Source organism: Ixodes scapularis, unplaced genomic scaffold (genome assembly GCF_016920785.2).
Source record: "Ixodes scapularis isolate PalLabHiFi unplaced genomic scaffold, ASM1692078v2 PGA_scaffold5__190_contigs__length_132052651, whole genome shotgun sequence".
Classification (NCBI taxonomy): domain Eukaryota; kingdom Metazoa; phylum Arthropoda; class Arachnida; order Ixodida; family Ixodidae; genus Ixodes; species Ixodes scapularis.
This window is the reverse complement of record NW_024609880.1, coordinates 114,487,456-114,507,525: the sequence shown is the minus strand read 5'-3', so window position 1 is coordinate 114,507,525 and position 20,070 is coordinate 114,487,456.

Genomic DNA, 20,070 nt, shown 5'->3' with positions numbered 1-20,070 from the left:
TTTAGGAAAAAGAAAGATAGCTCTAGAGGTCTATGTTGCGGAGCTGCTTTGTCTACCTGAAATCCTACAATGCCGACTTCATACTCAATGCTGCTTGTAAACTCACCTTTAGTCAGCGACATCTTTAGCTTTGAATAGTTTATTTATTTGTTTATTTATTTATACATACGGCCACCTCATATGAGGTCATTGATGCAGGAGTGGAAAATACAGATACATAAACTAAACAACAAAGAAAGGCAAGATGCTATTGAAAATGATTAACTGAAAAAGATATGCGTCGAAAGAAAGATTTTTCATTGCGCTAATAAAATCAACACTGGAAAGAATGCGTATCTGTCCGTAAATTTTATTTCAGTGATCGATAGTTTCCGGTAAAACGAATTTTTAAAACGATTTATATGACACTGAAATGTAAAAACATTTAATGGATGACGTCGTCAGGTGCTCGTAGTAGTAGAACATGAAATGTATTGAGTTCGCTCGATGCCGCACTCTTCATTGACAATTCTGTGGAACATTTCGAGTCGATCTATCTTTTTCCTCCAACACAGTGGTTCTAGCCTAAGTGGCGACTACTTCGAATAACTACCTGATGGGACAGGAAAAAATAAAATGGCGCCCCTCCGTGAACATGTTGACATTTTTTGGAAGTTCACGTTGCGGAGCAGTTTTGTGTACGAGAAATCTTGAAATATCGACTTCGTACTCTATGCGGCTTCTCAACTCGCCGCTTTGCCAGTGACGTATTCAGCTTTGAATGGTTTATAAGACTATTTCGGAGAAATACCTGATGGGGCACGAAAATGTAAAATGGCGCCGCTCTGAGAACATGTTGACATTTTTCTACTGAACAAGAGGACATACCATCGTTGCCGTGTTGTTCGACTCATCCAGGAACTAATCAAAATCAACGTTATTTTAAAAAAAATCTTTATCCGATTGTTTTTGCTATTCTGGAGCTTTTGATAGGAGGATTAAAAGAATTACGTCTCGCATTTGAGTGTTATTTTCTGGACGCCTATTCATCATTTTAACTTACGACATGCACTAGCAAAGGTGAAGCGCTCGAGCTCATAAGCTCTGACAGTTGCTCCTGCTGCGTGAAGGCTTACGCATCCGAGGTGTGTCCTTGAGCAAGATGCGTGGCTAAAATGAGAAAAAGCTTGGAAGAAAACGGAAAACCGAAAACACTTAGAGCAGGTGGAGGAATCGACAACATTAGACTTTTAGGGTACAAGCTATTTGCGGTACTTGGCCACGTGAAGGGGGCCTGCAGCAACGGGATGCCTGCTGGCCTCGTTCCAGCGAGTCACGGTCGGTGTGCGGACCGCGGGCCACGTGTTTGAAACCCATCATCTATAGAATATGATATTTTACATAAAACACCGTATGAACAAAATATAGCGCTATACAATGTAGACCTCTATGAAGTGAGCGTTCATTATGTTATAATATCAGTGTCATGGTCGAGAGTGCAATGTCAAAAGAGTGCCATGGTATACATAGTCAATCGTCCGTTACGCCATACGGCAGAGTTAGAGCCGAGGGAACGCTCACTGAGGTCATCAATCATGGTGTGTATCTTGTAAGCACTAGTGGCTTCGCCTCATACACCGAAGCTCCGTAAGGAAGCCGCCTGTTCAGGAAAGACTTCTTGAATCCGGAGGACGTATTCTCGTCGATGGCGATCCATCTAAATGCGTCGCGAAGTCTGAAGAACCTGATGCAAGTGGCTTGTAAGCAAACATTTAGTAGGTATCGGCTCTACCGGCACCACCCCAGGTAGCTAGGAAAAGTTGTCGAAATTTGGCAAGGAACACCGGCGGCCGCATTGAGAAGAGTTCAAGCGCGCACATCTGTCAGGTTAGGCGTGTTTCATTGTTTCGCCTCCAAATTCATGTGCAGTTTTTCAAATCACGCGTGTAAGCGGCTAGCTATCTCACAAATTTCACACATGCGAGCATCGGCTCAAAGAAGCATCTCCCGAAGAACAGGTACAGACACAACTGCCTCCCACTGTCACGAAAATGAAACGAGCTCTAGGATTTATTATTACATTTGTTGTTTTCACGAGGTAAAATCTGAGTGTTTCCATTAAATATGACGTGACGAGATACTGATTAATCTAATCGACTAATTCACTTAGACGTGAGCGATCGCAACACGGCTGCCCTGATTCGTATCTCAAGTTCGGTTGCTCGTCTAATTAGAAAGCTTAACCGTGAGGACGCAAATACAACAAGAAAGGCAACGTTAACACTCAAATGAAGACAGGGTTTGCGTGGGTCAGCCGTAAAATGTTTTTTTTTTTTTTAATTATTATAATGTGTATTTTTGCGATGAGAAGATTACAATAATACAGATGCGAGATTGAGGAGGTATAGTAAAGCATCTGTGGACAATGCTTTTTCTTCTTTTTTTGCGAAACAGTGGTCGTGTTTGAGTGTACGTCATCGCCGTAAAACTCTTTTTCTAACTTGTTTTTTTTCTATTAGCTCGCTCGTTTGTCTGCTTGTTCAAACGCAAGAACGTCACCGTACTCCATTCCTTTAGTACGTGACAATCGTAGCAATGCTCTCCTTCTCTTTGTTTGAATAATATCGAAATTCTGCAGTTGACTGTTCTGTAGCGCGTTCGATTAAAAAAAAAAAAATGAAAGCAGTCGCTGCAAGAAAAAAAAAAGGGAATATTATTAATCAGGAACAGGAATCGGCGGCGGCGAGCACAAAGAGCACACCCGCGCGCTCTCCTTCGACCGATGCAAAACACCCGCAGCTCACGTCGATTCTCGCTGCCGGAAGTCCACCTCGACAGGCACAGACAACATCCGCTCACGCGAAAAGATGCGCGCACTCCACAGAGGAAGACGCTAATGAATAACAACTGCGGCGGAGCCAAATCCAGGGCCCCAAATTACACGTTCCGTCGCCGGACGATGCCGCCTCCGCCGCCGCCAGCAGCGGCCTCGATAGACGGGGGGGACGGCGCTCGGACCTGGGGAGAAAGCGCCCCGCGCTCGAGATATAATTGCCCCGCATTCCGCATTCCCAATACGCATCGCCCGGGCACGGCAGGGGCGCCTCGGCGTCGTCACGACACTGGCCGCTAATAGCCGCCCCTCGAAATGGCGACCTGCTCTCGCTCTAAACACACGCTGAAGAAAGAAAGAGGGAAGCCACCCTTCTTCATTTGCTTATTCTTTATTCGATCTTCCCTGCCGTGTTCTTCTCCTTCCAGTAGGCGGGGGAACTCGTGCGGGGTCTCGGCTGTACTACCGCACACCGCTACTATGCTCCTCCGCTTTAACTTTACGATGGAGCGCAGAGGACGGCATGCGAGCTGTCGGAGGCGTGCCCTTCGCGAGAAGGGACGAATGGGGTGCATAGTCACGTGACAGGTGCGCAGCCCTGGACTGGCTGGGATGGCTCCTCGTAGCGTCCGCTGCAGTTCAACGTGAGCCGAAGCAGCGACTCTGGGAGGAGGTCAGCGCGGTTCACGAAAGCGGAGCGCGCCGGAGTTGAGGAGGAGTGCCGATGCCGAAAGGGGAGGTCGAAATAAGAAATCAATGGGGGAACCTAAAAAGAAAGCAAAAGGGGAAAGGGGTGTCGGGTTGGGCATTAATGAAGCAAGCACGTGGACCGGGGAACAATGGCCTAAAACGATCAATTATTTAATCACGCCTTTGGCTCTCCGCTCCCGCCGAATGTCCGCTTCTTTTTTAGGCTCACCGACCTGCGAGGGGGATAAGCGCGGATCGAAGTGCTGTCTCTTTCTTTCTCTGCGTCTCTTCTGTCTCTCCCCTCATTTGCCTGGAACTCGCTCTTCTCCTCACGCCTCCTATCTCTTTATTTTGCTTCGTTCCATTCACGAAACATTTAAAGCACCCGTCGCTGATTTTTTTTTTTCTCTCTCCTTTTGTGCGCGACAATTCCCTCCCTATTTTATGCTCGCTCTCTGTTTCCCGAAAAATTCTGGGAAACGGGAAATGCAGCGCGTGCATGGTCGTTTCTTCTTCGCGGCTTCATTTAGAAATTTATAGTTTCCTTTTCGCCTCCTAAGCGGCTTCGCCTTTCTTGTTTCTCTTTTTGTGCTTACCGAGCTTAGCCTGATCTTTCTTTTGTTTTGAGTTTGTACCACTTTCTTGGGCGTGAGATCCGACCCTAGAGACTGTCAAGCCCTGTGTCGTGCAGTAATGACGATCATTGCCGAGAGGTGGCGGCCTCTACGCCTAAAGGAGCGACGTCTGTCATTGAGGGATTGGAACTTCTCCTTCGTCGTCTTCCCTTTTTCTTTTCTTTTTTTGCGCTTTATGTTGTTTTTCCCAATTTCCTTCTTTTTAAGACAGACACTGTTCGCCCTTCCGTTTTTTTTTTTTCCTTTTTTATTGTTTGTTTGTTGTTGTTGTTTTTTTTTTTTTTCGTTGCATTTCGGATGCGTCCTTAATTTTACTCATTCTTTATTTCCAACTATTTTTTTTTTTTTTCACTACAGCAGTACGTTGCAAAAGGCAGCCGTCGTTTGTTAGACAATCGGTGCGTGAGCGGGTTTGATGAATCGAGCCGCGGGCCTCGGTTTCGTGTTTGGCTGCATGCGGAAGGAGCGTTCCCCCCGCCTTTGTTGAAAGATGACTCGAGAAACTTTGGGACGGTGAAGAATATCCGTCCATGGTCCCTTAACAGCTAGCTAGCTACGCGGTCTGGAAACTTGGGAGGCGATGCCTCTTGCCGCGCCTTTCTCCAACTCTAGCATTTGGGTCGCCGTACGCGTTTTTCATCCCTTTCAACGATCGAAGTTGCAGACTTCCAATACTTTTTTTTTTTTCTCTTTTCCTCGTAGAGTTGTGCTGTTCCGTGTTCGGGATCGTCGTTTTGGTCTTGCCTGAGTGTACCAAAGACAAAACATAGATTGAAAGAAGTGTCGATGGTTCGACTATAGGTGCCAAGAACGCGTCTTCGACGGTTGTGTTTCCCGTTGACCGCGGTCTTGGGGGTTGGTTGTAGAAACGCTGGCTAAAAAAGGCGAGAGCGCCAACAATAATGCCCCTTCGTTAAGCTTTATCTGTGTCACAACTTCTTCCTAGAGCAAGAAGTAAAAAGAAATAATAAAAGAAGATTGACAAGGTAGTGCAACCAAACGATTTCGCAAACCTGCAACTTGAAATTTTCTCTCGTATTACGCCGTGCTGGAGGCAGCATGTAGCTGCACAAAGATTGTTGACTGCACTTTTCTTTTCTATTTTTTTTTTTTTCTCTTTCGCCCGTTGGATGCGTTGACGTACCCTTGCACAGCCACATCTGAAATCTTCAACAAAGAACAGGCTAGTTGAGGCCAAAAAAGCACAGAGCCAGCGCTGAGTTAGTGGAAAGATTTAGAAAAACGTATTCAAAGGCTTTGCGTACGCAAAAACAGCGTCGTCACCACTGCGCATGACCGAACGCATACCCCGTCTTACACTTTGCGTGCGCTATTGTAGCGTAAGCTATTTCTTGGAAATCGCGTGCGTACGCAAAGAGACTTTGTGCTCCTCCAAGGAGGATTCGTGACGCACGAGAAGTTGACTAAAGCCAAGACAAGCACAGTTAGAAAATGGCGGCTCCCGGGATCGCAGCTGCGGTCGCTTTGGCGGTCGTTGTGAGCGCGACGTCGACGGCATCCTAGCGACTGAGATTTTGAGTACACGAAGACATTGCACCCCTACGGGAGGAGCACGTCACAAACAGTTAGGAAGACCCAGGAAGGAGGCAACGATCGCCGGCAACTTGCTGCTTGCGACGCGCGTACATTTTACGGTGAAAGGTACGGTGTACGAATGTCAGTCAGTACACGAGGTCTGTCTTGCCGAGGCTATGCAAGCGGATACGAGCGGTAAACCGCCCCCGTCTCATTCTCATATTTAAACGAAACTAAAATGTTACTCTAAACCAAAAGGTCTTTTTTTTTATTTTCTTTCTTTTTTTTTTTTTCTCAAATTGCGGCATTTCGTGAGTGAAATAAAAATTGTTACTGTATTTTCCTGGCGTTGCAAGCGCCAGATGCTTTTATTTGTGCTTCACGGCGGAGAAACGCTTTTCTAAGATTTTTGTCTAGAGTGCGTTAATGCTAGCGGTAAATTTAGTGCTGGCATGCGCTAAAATCGCGTAGGTTATCCTAAAACTTCCTGGTGCTGCTTTGGCTCTCTCTGTAAGGCACGCTTCAGACGGGGCAATTTTTTCCAATGTCTTGACATCCCAACCCTAGTAAAACGGGCCTCTCGCGTTCACATCTTGCAACCCCTGAAGCTGGAATTGCTGAGTATGAGCTGCGAATTAAAATTTTTGCTGTACTTTTCTTAATAGCGTTACGAGCACTAGATGCTTGGCTTTCTGCATCGCGGCGGAGAAACACTTTTCTAAAATTCGCTTGTATAGAGTGCGTTAGCGCAACCGCTAAATTTAGTGCTAACATGCGCTAATATTGCGTACGTTATTCTAAACTATGCTGGTGCTGCGTTAGCTTTGTAAGACACGCTTCAGACGGGGCAGTTTTTTCCAACGTCTTGACATCCCAACACTAGCAACGCCACTCTGGCGTTCACACGTAACAACCCCTGAAGCTCGAGTTGCTCTGTTTGAGCTGTGTTTTGTTACCATCTTCACTAAAATTTGTATGCAACGCACTATTTAGAAACAAACTTACGTGTCAAAAACGTGTTCTTCTTTTTTTTGATGGCATTGAGACTGTTTTTTTTTTGTTTTTTATATCTTCCTGGAAACCATTTAGTCCTGAAAACCACATATCTTAAACCAAAACCAAGTCAAACTCCCCTTTTAAGTTATCATCTTGACCACCACTAGGGGTCATGTGAAAATGTACGTGTCCGGTTGGCTGCTGCCGTTCCAGAAGTCCCCGAATCGTTGGAGCGGCTCGCCCGCTTCGGATCTAGGGAATTAAAGGGAACAGCTCGCCAACAACTTTGAAATTGCTTCGAATATTGCCCTGTCCGAAAATTGCACCGTCATGCAGCTTATACAGCGTTGACATAGAGGCAAGTCAGCGTTGTGACCATAGCGCTGCGTTTAGCGCTGCGCTGCATGTGTTAATAGGCCTTTACAGAGGGGACCGAGGAACGGAACTTCCCTATTTACCCGCACAAGGTTCTTGCCCAATTGCACAAATTTTTTTTTTTTTAGCTAGTGTAGGTTAGCGTTTCACACCGATTTTTTTTTTTTTTCAGCACCCTTCTTGTTTTATATGGATGGGCGTTTTCAGCGAAGGCTTTGAAAAATCCCTAAAAATAGGGTGGCGGAGAAAAACAAAAGCAAAAAAGGAACTGTTTCCGTGAACAAACCCTGGCAGATAACCACGAGAAGCGGTCGCCGAAACGGAAAAGGTGGAGCGGCAGACAACGGATGAGAGGAGAGCCACGTGACTGGCGCCCCGCTGCGGCGAGACGCCGAAACACACTCCAGAGCGAATGAGTGTGCTTTGGGTCCTCGCCTCTGCGAAGGCTATGCGCTGACGTCCAGGTTCCCCGAAAAATGGCTCTTTGATGCTCCGTGTTACCAGATCCTCGCGCTCCAAATCTGCGACCGGGCACTCTTCATGCTCCGTCGTCGAACTGCCAGGCTTTGTCAGTGTATAGGAGGCTATTGTTGGTGGCTCTGCGGCTCTTTACACGCAGTTTTAGAGGAAAAACAAAAATATTAAAAAAAAAACGCAATGAGAAACGGTTTTTGCTCAAACTGGCGGCTCTGTGAACCTTCTGTTAGGGACCAGCAGAGGTAAATCGAGCCTCTCTGTATGCACGGGGTGTTCTCTATTCCTTTCTTGCTTCTTGCTTCTTTCTTTTTTTCTTATTTGGATTAGATTGTCAAAAAGAAAAATTTAACTTGGCGTTCTCCTGGCCCTGGGACCGAGTTAATGGCCACGGCGGCCACTAGAATAGAGGTGAACACTGTTAATTATCTAGTTAATTAACTAAAATGTCTCAATCAAATTTTTTTTTTTTAATTTTCCAAATTTAAAACAATTTTTTGCTTCTTTTCTTTTTAGATTTGACACTTTACGTTAATACGGTCTAGCAGAGCTCTGAAACGTTAAATTAAAAATTCGCTCTGAGCGTTACAACAAAAACTGTCGCGTTTACTTTTTTTTTCTTTATTATTATTATTGCTTTTTTTTCTTCTTCTTTTTCGAGTTCTTATATTACCGCTTAGAGCAACATAATTGTCCAGGTAAATAATCGTGCGAAAGGCTACGTCTATACCTCGTACAAAATTGAAACCAAATGAAGTCGCCTTACAATGCTCAAGACACCATCTTCAACAGTTCGCACGCCGTCTGGTAGCTCCAGCGCCAACTATCCGAGTCTGCCATTCTTTGGGCACGGATCTCGGACGATGAATGAGACGAGGGCTTCGTCAGCGTTCGGCGAGGGCTCGTAACCAATCACACGCGTCATGCCCAAAGCATGGATGGATGAATGGACGGATGCTTCCGTTTGTACCCTTTATAACGGGCGGTAGCTTGCGCCACCTAGTCATCAAGAAAACGTGACCGCCAATGTTGCTTGAGGGGGCGTCTAAAGCTCGCCGTGCAGAACCGCATGGATCCCTGATTCAATCCCCACCCCTGCCCGTTTGGTTCTGGATGAGCATCGTACCGGCGTGCGGTCGTGTATCACCATTCTACGTGGCGCACGATAAAGAACCCAGGCTAGCTGTTCTACCCCAATGGCTAATTTCCTCATCTACCCCCGAGAGAGAAGTGCTGCCCGTTGAGGCAGACTTCTTTGAGGCTGTCTCAACGTACAAATAACACGTTTTTTTTAATAATGTTTTGAAAGGTTTTTTTTTTTTTTCGTTGTTTACAATGACTTGCTACCGCAAACATCACCATAGTCTAATGCCATCGGCATCTTTGACAGTCGTCTAGACTCCCGTGTGTCTAAACAGCTCCTCTGCGTCCAACTGCAGTCCGAAGGCCTCGATTAAAAATCGAGCACGATTTTATCTCCAGTCACGACGTGCGCCTCATCTGATTGACAGGGCACGAGCTGACCACGACGCTTTTTATGCGTGACTAATGACAACCAACGCAAACGCAGCAGGCTGTACTCGATGCAGCCGTCAAAGGAGTTTTCTTTTTTTCTTTTACTTTACAGTTTGACATCCATGTTAAGGATGCATATAGGCTTCGTTTGTCAGTTCGCCCATTATCGCCTCGCAAAAATAAAGTCCACAACTCAATAACGCCCGGCGTGCGGCATAGGCCCTGTTCTTGTGACGGTCGCCACGTCTCATTTCTCGCGTAGCTGGGTTAGAGGACAATTCCATATGGGGTGAGAAACCGGGGGAGAGGAGGAGACGGGGACGACAGGGGACGTCTGGACGCCGATCTCTGGTTGGAAGGAGTAGAGGGTAGGCACCATGGCTAGCTGCATATGTCTCCACTCACTGATCGAACGCGTTCGAGCGGCAAACGCCGGCGTCCGCCGTTCGTACGCGAGACGCTGCGCGAGGAGCAGATGACGCTCTTGCTCGCTCTCATTGGAGACAGACAATGGGAAGAGGTCGGGGCAGCCAGCCTTTCTGTCTACCCCCTAATCCTTCCAATCGGAGCTCGGTGCTCTGACATCTCCGGGCGTTCTCATCTCCTCTCCCTACGTTGATCGCCGTATTGCTTTGTTCGCATATTGCGAGGCTCTATAGAATGCAAAAGGTTCCTATCACATGGGAACGCGTTAGTTTACTTGTTGGCGCACGGTTGGACTAAGCCTGAATTCTACCAGGCGACCGCGATGCGAAAACGTTCGCCGGAAGGTAATGATGTTACCGCTCGTTCGTAGACCAGTGGAAGTCTTTCGAAGATAAAAGATCCATCTCCGAAAATGTGCGCACTCGTTTTTTTCAGTTTTATGTCGGAGACCCGTTTAACGCGGCAGTGTAGAGAAGCGTAGAGATCAGTTGACGGTGTAATGGCTTTACCGCACGACCTAGCGTCGCTATTAGCTTTGGAGATGTGAGGAGATTGGTACAAATATGTAAACAATTCTTTAGATAACACTCCAGTAGAGCCGAGGGGGTAGGAAGAGCGAGCGTGAGGGAGGGAGAGGCCGCACCGGTCTTTGACAGGCTCGTACTATGCTTTCTGCCGCCACGGCTTTTCTTGGGTGACGGCATCTACAGAAGGCGCAAATTGTTGTGCCTGCGCAGCGCTCAGGCCTCGTGTAGGCTGCAGACGTACATGTTTATAAGCACAGAATTGATAACTTGAGACCAGATGTACCCCTCCCTCCTTGCCAATCACGCCACTCAAGAGTTGTTTTCTTTCTGCTCTCTTTACAGCGATGGCTTCACGGGCGACACTGCAGAGATTTCGACCTCGTAGGCTGTCGTCGCAGGCGGCCGCGAAGAAGGAAAACACTTTCCTTCTCTCTTCTCCTGACGCGAGAAGAGGGATGTCGGGACTTCCCGTCGGCCGTGCCGCGGGAAGAGAGGGAAGAGTGCAGCCCTGTGGCGTCCCGCCAAGAATGGTGCGACGAAGGGAAAATCTTTGTGTCCTCTGCTTCAGTTGTTTCCAAACATCCCTCGGGTTACGCGTAATCCCACTTTAACAGCATCCAATTGCTACGCGTAATGTTGAGTGCTTTCAGAAACGTCCACGCGCCTACACACTTCACGGATCACCGAACACTGGTTGTGGTCGTCAGTGGCATCCACCAACCACGACGGCTACGAGAATTAACCACGTCGGCCTTCCGTCCTCGAGTACGTGACGGCACTATTCCACCCGCATTGCGCGACCGCGCGACATCTTTTACCGTCGGGGTGGTTTCGCTCGAAAAGCCGTCACCGTACTCACCGCGTAGCTCTGATTGTCCCAAGGGTGCTACAGCCTTCGCACTTTGCCGAGTGATGCTGAAACGGAGTATGGCGCGGACACTGACTCATCAAGATTTGACGCCCGCTAATCACGGGCGTCAAATCACAGGCGCCCGCTAATCACGCACCCAGGGCGTTAGCCGGAGGGGCACCCGAAAGCACTTTCCGTCGGAACATAAGCCTCGCGGACAGTCGCTCCTCGTGACTTCGCCGCCATCGCGTTTCCTGCACCCCGTCTTCGGCGTGCCCGAAAACCATTTCTGCCCGGCAATTGTCGCGCGCCTTTTTCTGAGCGGTGCTTGGCCCGGTCGGTCGAACTGCACTTTACCGCCTCCCTTTCCCACTTCGCTAGCGCGCTCCTACTGCAGTCTGCAGCCTCTCTTGAACCGAAGTCGCCTCCGTCGAGCGGCACAGCGAAATCCGCGAGACATCCATAAAAAGAGCGAAAAAAAAAATAAGCAAAAAAAAATGTTGGAAACCCCAAAACGACAAAGGAGGAAAAAGTGCCCTGCGCCGACGAGGACGGGCGGGCGCAGCGAGCAGCATCGGGGCTAAAACGAACGCGCCGTCGAAGCAGCACCAAGCAACAAACAAGCGGGCTGGCGGCCGTCCCAACGACCCGGCAGCACGCAGGAGTCGGGAAACTCTCTAGAAAAAGGAAAAAGAAAAGGAAATGGCTTCGAGGGCCGCCGAGCCACGAGTGCGGCGTGCACAGCCACGCTGGCCGCGCTGCGCTCGCTTCTCCTTCGCTCGCTGAGCACGCGGCCGGTCGGTCGACGGCCGTGGCAGCAGCAACGAGCAACAACGCGAGGCGGCGCTCTCCGTCGCCATGGCAACGCACAACAGCTTCAATCCTTCTCGGTCTCTCGGGCGTTTTGCTTTCCTTTCGTAACGCGCCGCGCAGCCCGTCGTCTTCGTCGGAGGCTGCACGGATAATCGGCCTATATCGGAGCACGCCACGGAGGGTGCGACCGACGGACCGAGAAAAGCGGGGCCGCCCGCTCGCTGCCCGCTCGTCGCCGAACACTTTCCGACGTCCGTTCGTTTTTGTTTTTTCTTCTTTTTTTCGTTCGGCGCGGTCGGCGGCGATTCGTCCGCGCTCTAAATGGAGAGGGGAATGTGGGATCAGGATGGGGATGGGGGACGTTAGGGGAAAGTGTGGGGGAAAAAAAAGGGTATCCCTCCCTTTTTTCTTTTTTCTCTGGTGGCCGCGGTGGCGGCTTTTCGTCTTGACGGAGTCGGTCCCGGGAGCTGCGGGAGTCCAATTAAAGGGCTGCAGCCGCTGCTGGCGTGCGTGGGGGGAATTTCCGCGTCGGTCCGCCGAGATCGCCGGCTTCACCGGACCCTCTTGGGCCTCGGGTTCGTGCTGAGGCTGTCAGGCTGCGCCGATAGGTTGCGCCCTGCCAGAGCCACTACGTTTATTTGCTTGTCTCTTTTTTTTTATCCTAGCTTTGTAATACTCGAAAATTTCGTTCTTAGTATGGCTTTCTTTCCTTTCGATTTTATTTCCCAAACATATTTTTTTTCTTCTCGATTCCTCCTCGTTCTTAAAGTGGACACTCGTGAAGAAAAGGCGTTGGCGTGAGAGGTTGAAAACGGTTCTCGTTTTGCTTCTGCTGCGCAATTTCTTATTGCTTCCTTTTTTGTGGAAGTACAAAGTTAAAAAAAAAGACATCGTTTTTTTTTTTTTTCGTTTACGACTATTGCGTGATTCGGCACTGCGACACCATGTGACAGGTTGAGAAACTACAAATTTCAGTTTGCTTCTTTTTTTCTTTTTTTTTTTTGCCGTCCCGACAATTTATCGGAAGCTTGATGAGCCTGAGAGATTGAGGATAAAATGCTTATGGGCTGTCACTTATAGAGGGTATTTTGGAGCCCCTAGTTTTGTGTTTGTGTGCTTGGTCGATTGGTGTACTATATGGGAATGGTGCGCTCATAGATTCTGGGAATACTTGTAAGCTCTGTAAGTTGTTTTCAAACTGCAATTGCATGCAAACGAATGTCAGAAGAAAAAAAATATGGGCATGAGGGTACAGTCTCCATTGTGCCGGAAAAGAAGCGAAAACGCAGTGAATGAATGGCGTGCCTCCAGAAAAATGTAAAGCAAGCGTGCCTTGTTTATCGGCGTAGTGTGGATCCTAGTTCCTGAGCTATTCTACCATTGTCACATTCTTCTCAAGGGCGACGTAGTCAAATAACTGTCTTCACTTCCCCTCGTTCCATCTATAGTCGGAGACAGGCCAAGGACGAAGTGGAAGCTCCTCCCACTCGTTTCCACTTGAGCGAAGCGAACGGTGGAGAGGAGGTCGCCTCCTCTCCAGCGTTCGCTCTACTAAAGTGGAAAGAGGTGGGAGGAGTTTCTGCTTCGTTCTTAAGTTGTCGCCGTCTATAGTGTCCCACTTGTGGAGATTCAAGAATTGCTACGCCGTCTTCACTATGTGCTTCGCCTCCTCACAGCGCGACATTCCGCATAACCCAACTTACGGGGTAAACCTGCCAGAAAGAAACTGAAACGTAGCGTGGAAAGGCGTGCTGGGAAGATGTAAAACAAACGTGACTTTCTGAACAGTGTAGCGTGAATCTTAGTTTCCTCAAAATGTTAGCATTGCGGCATTCTTTTCAAAGACTCTGTGACGAAAGAACTGCCTCCACTGCCTTTTTCTTTTTATTTCCTAATCAGTATCCAGCTCTTAGAGGTTCAAGAATTGCTGCTAGCCGCCACAGTAGACTAAGGGGCGTGTGAACTGAGTTGCGGAACACCGAAAGAGTAAGACACGGGGGAAAGAAATTGTACGTCGTCCCCCGTCCCACCTGTGGATGTCTTATTCGATCGGTGTTCCTCAGCCTCCACGATCTGCTTGGCCTCTTCACGGCGGAGCATTGCGCGTAAGCCAGCTTTCAGGGTGAGCCTGCCATGTCGTTATTGTCAGTTACAGGCACACTTCTACACGCTACTGAAAAAAGTAACCGATTACAATTACAATTACAGCCTCAAAAATGTAATCGAAAAATTACTCTAAAGTAATCGATTACTTCCCACGTTACTTTCCATTCAACTTTTTTTTTTTATTACAGTAGCGTAATCCTTGGGGTCTCGCGCTCAGTTGTTCCGAAAAAGAAAAAAAGAAAGCCTCGATTGTTTTTCCATAGAGCTGAGTGAGTAATGCCAGCACACCCACTTCGTCTCGCGAAAAAAAAATGAAATGAAAGAGTGCTGTTGAAATCATTACTCACAAGAGACGGATAAGGTCACTTTTCATACCCGGACGTAGTCTCCGGTGTCCCAAGAAAAAAAAATGTACCTAGGAAACGAAGCATAGTGAAGTGGCCTACTAATCCTCGAGGTCCCGTGCTTAGTGGTTTCGGAAAGGAAAGAAAAAAAAAAGGACCGTTCACCAGAGCTGAGTGACTCCAGCACATCTAACTCCTCTCACATACCCCCCCCCCCCCCCCCCAAAAAAAAGAAAGAAGCTGCGAAAATTTTGTAATCGGTAATTTGTAATCGATTACTGCAAAAAAGTAATTCAATTACAAGGATCGTTACTCCTTACAGTAAGTAATTGAAGCGTTACAAAATTACAGTAAAATGTAATCGATTACAAGTGATCCATTACTTGTAACGCGTTACGTACCAGTCTGGTTACAGGTTAAGAAAAGTTTTCCAGGGAAAGAAAGTTCTGGGGAGGAGAAAGCGAACGGAACGCTTAGGAGAGGAGAGTGTTGCTTCCTCTCCTCCTCAGCATTTCGTTTGCTTGCTCCTCCCCAGCCCTCCTTTCCCTCCTAAACTTTTCTTAACCTGCAACTGACTATAGTGTTGAAGGAAATTGGAGGGGTCAATAGACTAAAAGTAACCTGTCAGAAGCTACAGCCTGTGTTTGTAACGATGTAGATATTTTCGTGAGAAAAGGGATATATTATTATCAATATTAATATTATTATTATTATTATACGATCGGTTGCGCTTTGGCTTAATCGAGGCATCGTAACCGTGTACAAAATAGAGCCGTGCGTGACCTTGAATTTGTCCTTTTTTTTAGACCACGTCTGTTTTTATGTAGGGCTTCGTCTTCTGTCAGCGGCCGTGATTGTGCAATAGATTCCACCGATGCAAAATGCATTGCCACGCACGACTCCCAAACTGTCGCCTCACATTCTGCGACTGCGCCGACCCCTGTCTGCATTTGAGCAGCACGCTAGAACTAAGGCCCATGAATAAGAAAGGTAGCGAAATTTCCCTTCCCACCGCCTAACAAAGCGTTGTTTGTTTGTTCATTTTTGCATTTGTGCATTTTCATTGTTCCGAGATTGCAGGATGCATTTTTACATTAAAACGGCTATATAGGACCTTTTGTGCATGATCGCTTAAAGAAGCACCAATAAATTCAGAAGGACGAGTAAGTGTACTATACAAGGTGCACTCACTCGCAAGTAAAATTTATTGAAAAACCAATCGCTTATATAGCCGCGACAAAATGCCCAGCCATGCCGGCGTGGTCCTCGTTCTATGAATACATATTCCTTTGCCAATTAGGAAATTGACAAAAGGCACGAAATGTATAAGTGACACGTTCGTTTCCTTTTCAGCAAAGGAATATGCACCCTTGGAAAGGCGCTTACATCGGGCGTGGTTGTGACTGAGACTTTTGCCACGGCTATAGGCCTTTTTTGTTTGCTTCCCTCCCCAACCACCTAATATGCGTATCCGGTATGGGCGACAAAAAATAGTAAAACATTCATCCTGTAAACAATGAAAATATAGAGGGGATGCAAAACGAAAATGTTCGACGGTTACGCTTATGTCCTAGATGTCTTCCATTGGCGTGGCGACGGAAAAACAATAATTTCACTCTCACTGGAAGTGACGAAATTGAAGATGGCGTTGTTGGTAATTCTTTTTTTTTTCTTTTTTTATTTAATAAATGTTAGTTGTGAGAGTGCCCTGCATAGGTAACTTCTGTATTTTTAGGCGCTGATAGGGGTATTATCGGTCATAGTTGTGACCGAATTTTGCCACGGCTGTCTAAGCGATTTTTTTTCAATATCTGTTAGTTATGAAAGAGCTCTGTATCTGGCACTTCTGCGTGTTTAGACGCTAAGAGGGGTTACCTGAGCCATAGATGTGACTGAGAGTTTTTCCACGGCTATATAAGCGATTGGCTTTTTCAATAAATGTTATTTCTTAGAGCTCTCTGTATCGGCCACTTCTGGATTTTTAGGTGGTTTATAGTTACGTTTCTACACTTTATTTAATCGTGAAGCTTGCGAAGGCTAAAAGACACGCAAACACAAAAACAGACTGAAAGCCCACTTTCACGCTGCACTTTCTGAATCTGATTGGATTAGCTGTGAAAGAACCCACCCACAAAAGTAGGTTAAAAGCCGTGACGTTGTGCCCTTAGCTCTTTTTTATTGGGGCGACGGTGCAAGGAGAAAGGGGTGTCTGAACAGCACTGCCTCACCATGAAGTCAAAAGTTGGCCCTCCTTTCTGTCAAACGCCGTGAATTGCGCACCACCGCCTAGGGTCTCCGATGAACCTTTTTGATTCGCGCTCGTGTTTTCAGGGCCACGTGGCGTACGAACACGTCTGCGCGAAGGCCCCCCCCCAAAAAAAGAGCGCCCCTGTTGGGAGATGCGTGAAGTCCGAGCGAACGTTTGCCGCCTTCAATGACCTTGTTCGGGCACCTCTATTTTTTTTTTCCATCGTGACTGAAGCCGTCGGATCGTAGCCTGCAATGCACTCTCGATAAAGTTCAGGAAAACAACTTCCAGCTTATTCAGAGGTGAACAGGTTGTGCTGCCCTCGGTCCAAGTCGTTACGTGTTTCTATGGCGCTACCTTTTTTGTGACGTGACTTTACATCTGTCGGTGACGTTCCATATGTCCATGCAGTTACATCTCGTTCGTTACGTTACATTTCGTTCGTGAGGTCACATTCCTCGAGTGACGTTACATCTGTCCTTGACGTGTCGTCTTCGACACCTCACCCCCAGACAGCGAAGGAAAAACGCAATCTACGTTAAAGCGACCTTCCTGCGATACCCTCCTTTCAAGCGGCAAAGAATGTTGGGGCGTCTTTCGAGGTCGTGGCGTTTCGGACGGTCACCCGGGCTGCAGGAGCACATCCGCGGACAGGGAGGCGTCGCCGTCCTGACACCGGGGACGTCTCGGCCGCTGCGCTCCCGCCGAAGGTCCCGAATTCCGCGACATGCTGTCAGCGAGGCTCGCAACGCAGGACCGGGACTCAGACCGGGGAAGGCAGGAGCTTCGAGGGAGTCTCCTATCTGTCTGTCCCTCTCGGCTCGGTCAGTCGAAGGAAGAAAAAATAAAAAGAAAGATATATTACGAACGAAGATTAAAGCCAGACTCCGAGGCGCGCGCTTGACGCGATGGGCTTTCAGTTTCTGCAGCCTGCTGAAGGGAGCACCGCTTTTCTGCTTTCTTTCATTTTTCTTTTACCCCCCACTACGGACACTTTTCAATTCTGTTTGGTTTCTCGTGATGGACTTTTCTGCCCGGCTTCATTCTTTTAGAAGGACAAGCGGCTGCACACTAGCGACTCCGTCGACCACTTGTTTTCCCGATCTCCTTCTACGTCGTCGCGTTTGGACCGTCAATCACCGCAGAACGGTGATGCGGTCACGAATGGATATGCCTCCCGCTTAGCTGACTGCAATTGGAAACACTGATATTTTTGTTTTAAGACTACCGCAGTGATTTTGAATGTTCGATCTAGCTATTTTAATACAAACAGGCTCTGCCATATACAGTTCCGACCAAGTTCAACTTAAAGTTGTGATTGTCAATATACGCTTTGCAGCAAGCTGTGCATGGGCTCCGCCATAACCGTCCTTCAATTTTTCTTTCCCTTTATTGCGTTTACTTTATGTCATCATGACTAGAGCAGGGCAGGTTATTGGCATTCTAGATTCCATTATGTCCATCTCTTAGTATTGGCCTCTGTGGAAGACTGGAAGCCCGTCAACGCCCACTTCACTGGCTCGGCCAATGGGTAAACGTGTGCAAAGTGTGTATATACTTCGCGGATTGATTAAGGGTTGAATGAACCCATTCCAATACTCGGAGCCGATCTCATTGGTGGCATTATGCGTTCATGTGGTTGCTGTACTCAGTTCAACTATTGTCAAAAGCAAGCTCTGTTTTTATTTTCCTTTCCTCTCGGAGTGTTGGCAGAAGTTTCAGCATCGGATTGGGTAACGAGTGCTCGTCGTCGTCTGCTTTACTTCGTATATAAGGTTTCTTGGTGCTTTTGAAATTCCCTTCTGCTTTTTTCTACTTTCGCAAAAAAACTCTTCTTGAAGACCGAGACATAAGCATATTAAACCACAGTTCGCATTGTTATTTGTTTCGTAGATTAAAGAAAGAGGAACAGCTGGCAAGGATCAGGGCCTCCACTACGAGTCTACAGGTCCAACGGTCACGAGCTTTGCGGCGAAAAGCGCAACTCCGTCTTACTCTTGCGACGAGTGCGAGGTGTAAGCAGTGGAGGGCATCGGTTGAGCTTACTGGTTTGTGCACACGAAACAATTTCCATAATAATGTATTGTGCCACCTACTCTTCCTTATTTGATATCGTCATCTAGCGTAGATTCGTGGTCTCCGCCTGCTGTATGTGAACGACAGAATCGTCACGTGACCCACAGGAAACCAGGTACAAGCAGCAGCACGTGTCAGCATCGTTGAATGCCCCATCCAAGGACAATAACGAATACCCGCTGCGGAAGCTGCCCCCAAAGAACGCGGCTTACCTCGGACACACGTCAATGCCCGAAACTCATCACGATTCACGAGCCAGCCGTAAGCAATCATTAGTCGCCCCCTAGCCATACTCACGATCTCCCCATTCCTCCCGGACAACCCATTGCCCACGTCACGGTCACGACCGGCCCGGGATGCCGGGCTGCTCCCAGATCAACCCCCCCCCCCTTTCCCCCTCCCCCTCCCCGCAAAGTCCGGATTATCGGCCTCCGGATAAACGGGAGCCAAGGAGGGGAAGACCCCTACGCGTTCATTGATTCGGCCTCGTCCCCTTCCGCTGCACCGAGCCGCCCGTTTTTCATTTTGTCCGCTGCTCCGAGCCAAACCCACGCTGCTGCTGCCGGCGCCGGCGGCGACCCCCCTCTGGCGTACCCCGCCGCACCATCCATCGCTTCTTGTCCAGAGATCACGTGCGCGCTGGCTTTCCAAAAGAGGGATACGTCGGCAGCAGCAGCCAGCCGCATCGCGACCCGAGCGTCACAGCCGCCGGGGACGAGGAGGGGGACAGACAGAGGAGCCGACCGCGAACCGCGGCTGGTCGGGCGTCGGCCATTTGTTCATCCCCGGAAGAACCCCGGACGGACGGAGCCCCCTCGGGCGCTCCGGGAGGTCCGCATTGTTAGCCGCCCCCCTGCGGGAGACGCCGAGCGGGCGCGACAGGCGAACGTCCGTCGAGAGACGAGCGATGGCCTGTTTCGACGGGGATCCCTTTGTTGGGCGCCAATATGTGTGCTCCTCCGGTGGCGCTGGCAGCGGCTGTGGATCTCGGCGGCCCGCTGACGTCAGGCGGGCCGCCGCCGCCGCGTCGAGTTGCCGACCGACGTTACGCTCCATTTCAACTTATGGTGGACCGCGGGGGACGTTATGAGCCATCCTAGCCAATCCGAAGCTCTGAACGTAACACGTGACTTGGCTCCCGCGCGTCTCTGTGCACCTAGCAATGTCCAGTGACACTCGCGTGGCATGGCTCCGATGGTTCATAGCGTTCCCGGCGCTCCGTGGTAAGGCGAGACGGAGCACTAGTCCGCTGGGTCTCGTCCATCCGGTCGTGCGTGACGCGGTGCAGTGCAGCGCTTAATTGGACCGGGGACCCGCCCACTGGGGAAGGTTTCCCTGTATCTGGCATCCCGTGGCCCCGCCGGCCGCTCCTGAGATATCGCGCTGAATGAGCGCCATGTTTGGAGTCGCGCTGAATGAAAAGGGGCAAGAGAAGGGGAGGGTGGTTTTAGTGAAAGGCCACGTTGGGCGGCGCTTTGTTGTGGCGGGTCTGTTCGAAGCTTTCGGTATTGGAAAGCCACCTAGAATGACGAGGTGTCGTATTGCGCTCAGCCGTGCTGTCTCCGGAACCGGACATTCTTGACATTGGTTATCCACCGGCGGATGGGCTACATAAGACAAGGCGGCGCCACTTCCGAGTAAACATTT